The sequence below is a fragment of the Rhinolophus sinicus genome, chromosome 7 (genome assembly GCF_057876585.1).
Source record: "Rhinolophus sinicus isolate RSI-liver-muscle chromosome 7, RSI-T2T, whole genome shotgun sequence".
Lineage (NCBI taxonomy): Eukaryota > Metazoa > Chordata > Mammalia > Chiroptera > Rhinolophidae > Rhinolophus > Rhinolophus sinicus.
In genome coordinates, this window is record NC_142507.1 from 47,714,855 (window position 1) to 47,723,362 (window position 8,508).

Consider the following 8,508-nt stretch of genomic DNA (forward strand, 5'->3'; position numbering starts at 1 on the left):
TGCAATAATTTTTTGCAATTTCAATTGGATAACATTCTATCATGTGGTAGTTTATTTAATCAATGCCCAATTGCCCCTTATATTAAACACTGCTTTCGATTTTCAAGTTTATAAATAGCTTCATGAAAATAATCTTGTACAGAAACACTCATGCACACTCCTGACTGTCTTCTTCTGATACGTCCCTAGAAAGGGAATGGCAGGATCAAACATTATAAACATTTTCAAAGCTTCTTCGACTCATTGCCTAATGGCCCCTCTGAAGGGTGGTAGCAACTTACCCTCCTACTGAGTTGCCTACAAGTTTGTACTAAGCTTGACTTCTGTCTGGGAGCTTCAAAATACAAAGAGAAGATAAGGAATGCAATGGACTGGCCCAGTGGTATCAAAAGGCAGAGTAAAAAAAAAAAAAAAAAAAAAAAAAGGATAAATTGGGCAGGACAGAAAGAAATATGTTCACAAAGGTACCTTTATTCATCAAGAAACCGTTACATCACACCACACACTCCCCACCCCTCACGTCCTCTGCTTCAAAAAGCATGGACGTATGTAAAGCAATTTATAAAGAGTTCCTTCCAAAGCCATCGCAAAAGTAAGTGTCCTTCCGGTGGCTGCATAGCATGGTGGAGGGGGAGACGTGGCATCCCAAGTCTCATGGCCCAGCTCGTCTGCAAACCCCACAGAAACAGAGTCAGATGCCTTCTCTGGCCCTCCGTGTCCCCATCTGTAACTAAGAAGCATATCAGAACCTACCCAATGGGGTTCATGTGAGCATTAGACAAGATCAAGTGTGTCCACGTACATTGTAAACAGTCGAGTACTGACCTTATGGCTAAAACTGGACGCTTCTAGGAATACATGCAGTCCTACTAAGTGGGAGCTACAACCCTGGAGATGCCGGAAAGTGGAGCGTGGCTGCCATTCCTTCCTGTTCCCAAGGAACCTGAGAACACAGGAGCTCCTCATTGGTACATTCTTTCAACACTGAGGAGCCTGCCCAGAACTAATTTCCACGGGTCACAGGAGGAGAAAGGAAAGGTCTTTTCCTATTTAAATTCCGGCCCGCAAAGTTCTGCTCTAGTCATGGCCAACTCAAGGCTTTTCTTGGTCCTTCATGTCATGGGATTTAACTGCTCTATATTTGCAAGACGCTTAATTGGCTCCGTTGCTACAGGATCTGCTCCTGCCATTTTCCTTTGCGTTCGTGGCAGGCCTCGGAGGAGAGGCTGGAAATAATGATGCCCCAAGGTGAAATGAGGTGACGTGCTGGAAATAGCCTGGAAGAGTATAAAATGCGATGCAAAGGTACGGCCTCATCCTCCTTCAGCTGTGATGAAAGGACTACTATGCAGGAGAGCTTGTGTTGCACAGAGTCAGGAGCGTGAAGTTTTGGTGCCAGATAAGCATGGCACTGAGTCCTGCCTTTGTCCTCTATTGTTAATGCATGAACTTGGGCGTGTTATTTAATCCATCAAAGCCTCATTTTCTCCTCCTCACAGCGCCTCTGACTCTCGGAACGTGTCCTCCTTGCCATGTGTTTGGTGCCAGCCTCTCTCCACGAGAAGGGAAGCACCACGAGAGCCGTCTTGTTCACAGATATGGATTCTCCAACACAGAGAAGCGTGCCTCCCTCCAAAAGTTTCTGTCGAATGAATGCATGGTTCTGGCACTCCCTTAGGACACCAGCCCTAGGGATTCTGCTTCATCCGTCCAACCCCTTCAAGGACAGCCGGATGCCTAGGACAAGAGTGACAAGTCAGGGGTGACAGTGGCAAGAGCAGGGGAGCGGAGGGGGTACCACCGGAAGAGAATTTACCTATATGAGTACAACAGCATCTTCCTTTTGGAAACAACCCACGCCTTCTTACTTTCTTTTGTCCTAATTTTTCTTCTCTCTCTCTCTTTCTCTCCCTCTCGCTCTTTTTTAACCAGCTCCTTTAAAAAAAAAAAGAAAAGAAAAAAACACATAAATACTGCAGAGATTGTGATTTTAGCATGTTCTGAGTCTCTATGGGCAGTAATCGCTCCTGACTTGTCAAGGGACTGTCATTTTGAAGTGTAAGACACTCCTTGCCTTCTATAATAAGTACATATACTCAATAAAGATCACTTTCCCACCCCTACCCCCCTCACCCCCCAAACCAAAGGTTAAAAGGCTTGACTAACCCAGAGCCAGAAGTCACACTGTGGCCTTATGCAGGCCAAGGTGTTCCCTCCACCAGGACAGGACAATACTTTCTTCTCTGTGCCTGCCTTCATCTCCAGCTAGAGCGTCGCTCCCTCATCTTCCCCCCTCCTGGCAGAAGGCAGCCCGCTGCAGCAGACTGCCACGTGAAGGAGCCCGCCTTTCCTGATAGGAAAGTCAGGTGCTCAATCAAACCTGGGCTCTGCCTCGCTGCTGGGACTGCCACAGTCACCAGTAGCTCCCCACGGGGTGGGGAGGGCTCAGGACAGCATCCACCGTTCTGCACAAAGCCTGAATGAATGAATGACGGTGCTGGCTTAAATGAGTGAGTGCGTACCGAGGGCCATCTCTGTATTGTGGGAGGTACTGGCCCCTAAGTCTCCATCATCTTCCCAGCAGTGCTGTGAAGTTGGAATGCTCACTCTATTTCCAAGTGAGGAAACTGAGGCAGTTTGCCAACGAACCAACCCAGATTATGCTCTGGAGCTGAGAGATAGCTGATAAAAGCTCCACCTGTAGCTTTATCAGGAGGAGTTCTTGCGTAATTTAAAAAGAAGAGAAAAAGGTGGTAGTGGATGAGTTTTAGCACAATTATCCCACCCTCGAGCGTCTCTTAGCACTGCCCTGCTTGTCTAAGATAACCAACACTTGGCGTGAAGACTTAGAGCACGTATCGTGGGACCCGTAGTAGAAAATACTTGGGGAGAGAGTTACTATCCTAAAGGAAAGAAATCAGGAGGCAGATCTTGAAGGTTTAAATGAGGAGCTAGATCGAAAACGATGTGGCCTCCTCCCCTCATTTATTCAATTAACAAAATTAAGCCGACTCATGTAAAGTCCTATCAGATTCATAAACCCAAGCTGACAATGAGGGAGGGGGAGCGCTGGCTTAGTAATGATTCGCGTCATTAGGTCGCTAAGCTGTGGCACGTAGCCGGTCTCATTCTAATTATTGAAGAGGGGGAAGGCCAGGAGATGGTCATGAAGGAAATGAACCTCGCTGTAGGGCAGCCCCCAGGCCAGCGTTCCCACTAGGGTACAGCATTCTCCCCACTGACTACTAGGTGGGTGCCTGCAGGAAATTCCAAAAGTTAGATGGAGTTCACTGCAGTCCTTACCACATAACAGCTGCTTCTATCTTACAGCGATGTGGTGACCACGACATCAAATAATAAAGAATTTAATGATGCCTAGTAGAAACATAAGCACTTAATGACTACTAGTCATTGTTATTATTTCCAGTTCTTCCATGTTATAAATTCGGTCATGTACACTTTCTTTTCTATGAAGTGTGTTTCTATTTAGGTTTATCTTCTTTAGCTGTATTCTCAAAAGTGAGATTCCCGAATCAAAGGGTTTAAATACCCTTAGATCTCTTTACACTGTACACATATTGCCAAGTTACATTTCTAAAGAATTACAACAATGTCTATCTACCATGGCCGGCCGCAAGGAGACCAGGTTTTCAGTGCCATCATTGGCATTGAGTATCATTGGTTTTTATAACAACTGGCTTGGTATTTAGAGGTGATCCTTCTATAAATACCCATCCAGAGAATGAGGGAGCTGGGGTAGCTGAGGGCAGGGCCAAAATACTCGGCTGGAATGAACCCAAAGGCCGAAAATGGCCTCCAGACCCTCAAATGGCTCCCATCTCACTCAGGAGGGCAGAGATAAGGCATGAATGTTCCCAGGTGCTCACGGCTGGAAGGAGCAGGGCTGACCATCCAGAGTGCTGCAGGTGAGCAAGGATAAGAAATCTCCAAGGCCTGAATAGCTAGAGCTAGTAGATGACTGGAAGGACAGGTGATAGGTGGGGAAGGTCATGGACGCCGAGCCCAAGGATCCTGGCAATCAATGCATGTAAGAGTGATCAAAGGAAGGGGCCCCACAGCTCACCTTCCCACAGAATAATTAGCAGAAGAAACCTATTGGGAGATTCAATATCTCAGGATGGACATCAGGCCTCCAACCCCATAGACCAGAGAGAAAAAGAATCTCTGGGGAGACTGGTCATCCCTTTAAACGCATGTCCTGCCTTCCTGGCTCCAGACCCTCAAATGGCTCCCGTATCACTCAGAAAAAACACACACCGTAGGCCATCCTTACAGTGGCCTATGAAGCAGTTATGGGGTAAAATTGTGTCCCTCGAAAAAGCTATGTTGCAGTCCTAACCCCCAGTAACTTCCAATGTGGCCATATCTGGAGTCCTTATAGAAGGAATCAAGCCAACATGAGGTCAGTAGGGGACGCCCTACGAAAAAGGGGCAATTTGAACACCGACACATGAGCAGGGAGAATGCTGTATAAAGACTGGAGTTACCAGACAGCGAGAGAGGGCCCTGGAATATCCTTCCCGAATACCCTCAGGCGTCACCTTGATCTCAGACTTCTGGCCTCCAGAACTCAATACATGTCTGCTGTTTAAGCCCCTCGGCTTGTGCAACTTTGTTACCACAACCCTAGCTAACCCACAAAAGGCCCACACGATCTGGCCCCCTTTCCCCTCATCTGTCACGCTCACCCTCATTCTCCCTCCCCAGCGTACTGGGCCTCCTGTTCTGCAGTCACCAGGCGTACCTCCACCTCACGACTTTGCTTCTCTGTCCCCTCTGCCTGGAACGTTCTTCCCCCAGGAGTCAGCTTCCTTCTTCAGCTCCTTCAAGCCTTTGCATAAATGTCATCTTGTCACTGGGCCTTTCCTCATAAGCTTGTTAAAAATGCAAACCTTCCCCCCCAACATGTACCTTCCGATTCCTCTTAATTCCTGCTCAGCTCTTCTCCCGTAGGCCTTGCCGGCTTCTAACATACATTAGACTCCCCTTATTTATTGCTTGTCTCCCCCTATTAGAAATGGCCCTCTACCAGGGCCCACGGGATGCTCTCAACAGCCCCGTGATGCAAGAACTCCGATCCTCATTTTATATAAATGAGGAAACAGAGACACAGCGGTTAAGGCCCTGCCTATACTGCTGCAGCCAGACTGTCAGAGTCCAAACTCACATCCCAGGCTCCCTGACTGATGCCAGCTCCTTGCTGGGGCCACTGGCAGGTGCTCCATCCCGGAGAGAACGTCCCTTGCCCGGTTTCCTAGGGCTCAGGGTGGTGGGCCAGGGCAGCTGCCGCTCCACCGCCCGAGGAAAGTGTTTGCAGAGTGACCCTGCACCACGGCTGGCTGCTGCCCAGCTGGTCATCTCTCAAGCTTCCAGGCTTGGCTCTCTGGTGGTCAGCTGGGTCCAGATCACCCTGGATCTGCCACTCACACGTGTGCCGGGGCGGGTGAGAGAAAGGGAAGACGAGAGAGGGCAGTAAATGAGGGCAGGGAGAAACAGGCTATTGAAACCCTAGACTCTCCAGGAGCCAAGTGGGCCGGGAGGCTGGTATTACTGGCTGTGCTCAGCGGGCATCCAGTGGGCAGAAATCCCATTGCCCAGCTCTCCTGGGGCGGGGGTAGAAGGGCACACTGTGACTGTGTAGTTGTATTGTGATGGTGAAGGAGGAAACAAGAGCAGCTGATCCAGCCCGGATCGGGAGTGCCCACGTGTGCACAGATAGGCCTTTGTGTCCGGGGCCCCGACAACAGGCTGCATTCTTCCCCCACCTCGGTGACGTCCTTCACGGACATGTCCCCAGAGGGCATTTTCAAAGGATTAATTAGCGATGGATCAGATGACAAGGCATTCCCTCTGCTACCCCCTCTTTGCCCAGGCCGTGCCTTCTCTTTGTTGTCTTGTCCAAAGAGCTGGTGGCCAACCCCAGCCCTGCCCTTGGGCTGCTCACAGAGGTCCCCACATTGCTGCAGGCCTCAGGATGTCCAGAGTGGGACCCTCAGAATGGATGGATCCAAGAGAAGGTCCAGCCCCCATGTTTTACTAGAAGGGGGTGATGGAGTCAGCGATGGAGTCATCACTTGGACCCCGGGGTCCTGCACCCAGAGCACTGTCATTTCTGGAACGAGAGCTAATGTGCCCCAGGAATCTGGCTGTCACAGCAGCCCCTACCTCAGGGCCTGGACCACCGCCCAGAGAAGCCGGCGGGGGAGGGGAGCCTCATGGACAGACTTTACTTTCACTAAGGTGACCGCCACCCCTGCCTGACTGCCTTTCAGAGCAAATGGGTTGGCTTGGCCAAGCCACATGCAGGGGACAGGACGCACCCCAGGGTGTCACCTATTCTGTGAACCACACTGTGGGACCACGGAGGGACCAGTGACCGGGGAAGTGCCACCCTCCCTGGATGTATAACACATCCTCAAACACGAACGTGGCTGCTGCTATGGACTCAGTGATTGCGTGTCCCCCCAGTTCATATGTCAAAGCCCTACCCCCCATCCACCCCCGCCACTGTGATGGTATTTGGCGGTGGCACCTTTGGGTGGTGATTAGGGTTAGATGAGGTCATGAGGGTGAGGGTCCTGTGATGGGATTAGGGTCCTGGCAAGAAGAGGAGGAGACTTGAGGACACGGGAAGAAGGGGACCGTCTACAAGGTAGGGAGAGAACTCTCTCCAGACGCGGAATCTGTTGCAGGTGCGCTGACCTTGGACTTCCCACCTCCAGCACTGAGAGAAAGAAGTGTGTGTTGCTTAAGGCACCCAGTCCGTGGTATTTTACTGTGGCTGAGACAGCGCCCTCCCCGGCCTCTCCAGGCCAGGCTTTCAGAGTTGGAAGACCTGGGCTCTACAGATAAGTTTGACAACTTCCAACTGCAAGATCTTGGGAAACGTGGCACCCTACGTAACCCTTCACGTCCTCACTGCAAAACGGGTTTAAGACCTCTGCCCTTCGCCCCTCACAGACCACTGGGCTCCAACAAAGCAATGTGTGTGCCACACTACGGCGACGATGACAACTACCACTACCTTCTGCTACTATTACTACTACTGTTACTACTGTTACTACTCCTGTTACTACTCCTGTTACTACTCCTGTTACTACTCCTGCCACGATGAGTATTAGTACCACTGCTGTGCTGCTACTACCACCACTAGTATTACTCCTGCCACTACCATTATGACCCTCTATCACTACTTCTGCCGCTATTGCTACCACTACCACCACCACCACCACTGTTACTACTAATACCACTGCGACTACTATTACTGTCATTATTTGTGCTGCTATTACTACTAGTACCAGTAGTTGCCAAGTACTAAGCAGCTACTTAATGTGCCGGATATTATCTCACCGATTTCTAATATTTTCACGTATAAATGCCTTTTATACTGAAAAATGCCTAAAAGCATAAAGGTAATTTTAAATTATTTATTTTATTTTATTGATCACAATAGTGTTTAAATACATTTTAAAATAGTTGTACAACTATGTTCAAAGCATACGATGGTTGAGGCACTAAGACAAAGAGATGCTGGAGAATTGCTCCAAAATCATGGAGACTAAAGAGACACGACAACCAAATAAAATGTGGCCTCCAGGATAGGCATCTAGACCCACCCCCCCACCACAAAAATAGCTAAAAAGCATATTCTTGGAATAATTATAAAGACTGAATGCATGGGCTATAGATTTTGATATATGCATTATAATACATTATTATTACATATAAATTAATACATTATATGCTATGTAATAGGAAGTCCTTTTTCTTAGGAAATACACAATAAAATACTTATGAATAAAAGAGCAAATTATGCTCAGACAGTTAATATATACAGTGTGGGGGTGGCCAGGTGGCTCAGTTGGTTAGAGCGCGAGCTCTGAACAACATGGTTGCCGGTTCGATTCCCACATGGGCCAGTGAGCTGTGCCCTCTGCAACTAGATTGAAGACAATGAGCTGCTGCTGAGCTGCCACTGAGCTGCTGGAGGGGCAGCTGGATGGCTCAGCTGGTTAGAGCGCGAGCTCTCAACAACAAGGTTGCCAGTTCAATTCCCACATGGGATGGTGGGCTGCTCCCCCTGCAACTAAAGATTGAAAACGGCGACTGGAAATGGAGCTGAGCTGCACCCTCCACAACTAGATTGAAGGACAACGACTTGGAGCTGATGGACCCTGGAGAAACACACTGTCCCCCAATATTCCCCAATAAAATTTATTTTTAAAAAATTATACACCCACACCCACACACGCACAGTGTGATCAAGTTTGCAAGCTGCACCATCTGCTTGTGTTGCTTCTATAAAGGTTTACTAGTTCACTTCCTGAAGATAAATGCCTGACCTTGTCCTAATTACACAAACAGGGGAAGAGCTGATGAAATTAGTAATATTCTTGCCCGTAAAACTGACCTTGTGAAGAGGTGTGCTATACAATTCAAGCTATTCCCCACTCATGGCTGAAATGCTACATTAGAGATTAATTTCTT

At 48.6% G+C, this 8,508-nt stretch overlaps 1 long non-coding RNA gene across 1 annotated transcript; it reads right to left on the reverse strand.

Moving 5' to 3' along the window:
• Positions 1-451: 451 nt before the first annotated feature.
• Positions 452-6,404, reverse strand: LOC109446801 (uncharacterized). Its single transcript, XR_012491719.2, has 3 exons — positions 4,710-6,404; positions 1,817-1,935; positions 452-1,737 (listed from the first exon to the last, which is right to left on the reverse strand). It is a non-coding gene; the product is annotated as an uncharacterized LOC109446801 (long non-coding RNA).
• Between the last annotated feature and the right edge of the window lie 2,104 nt (positions 6,405-8,508).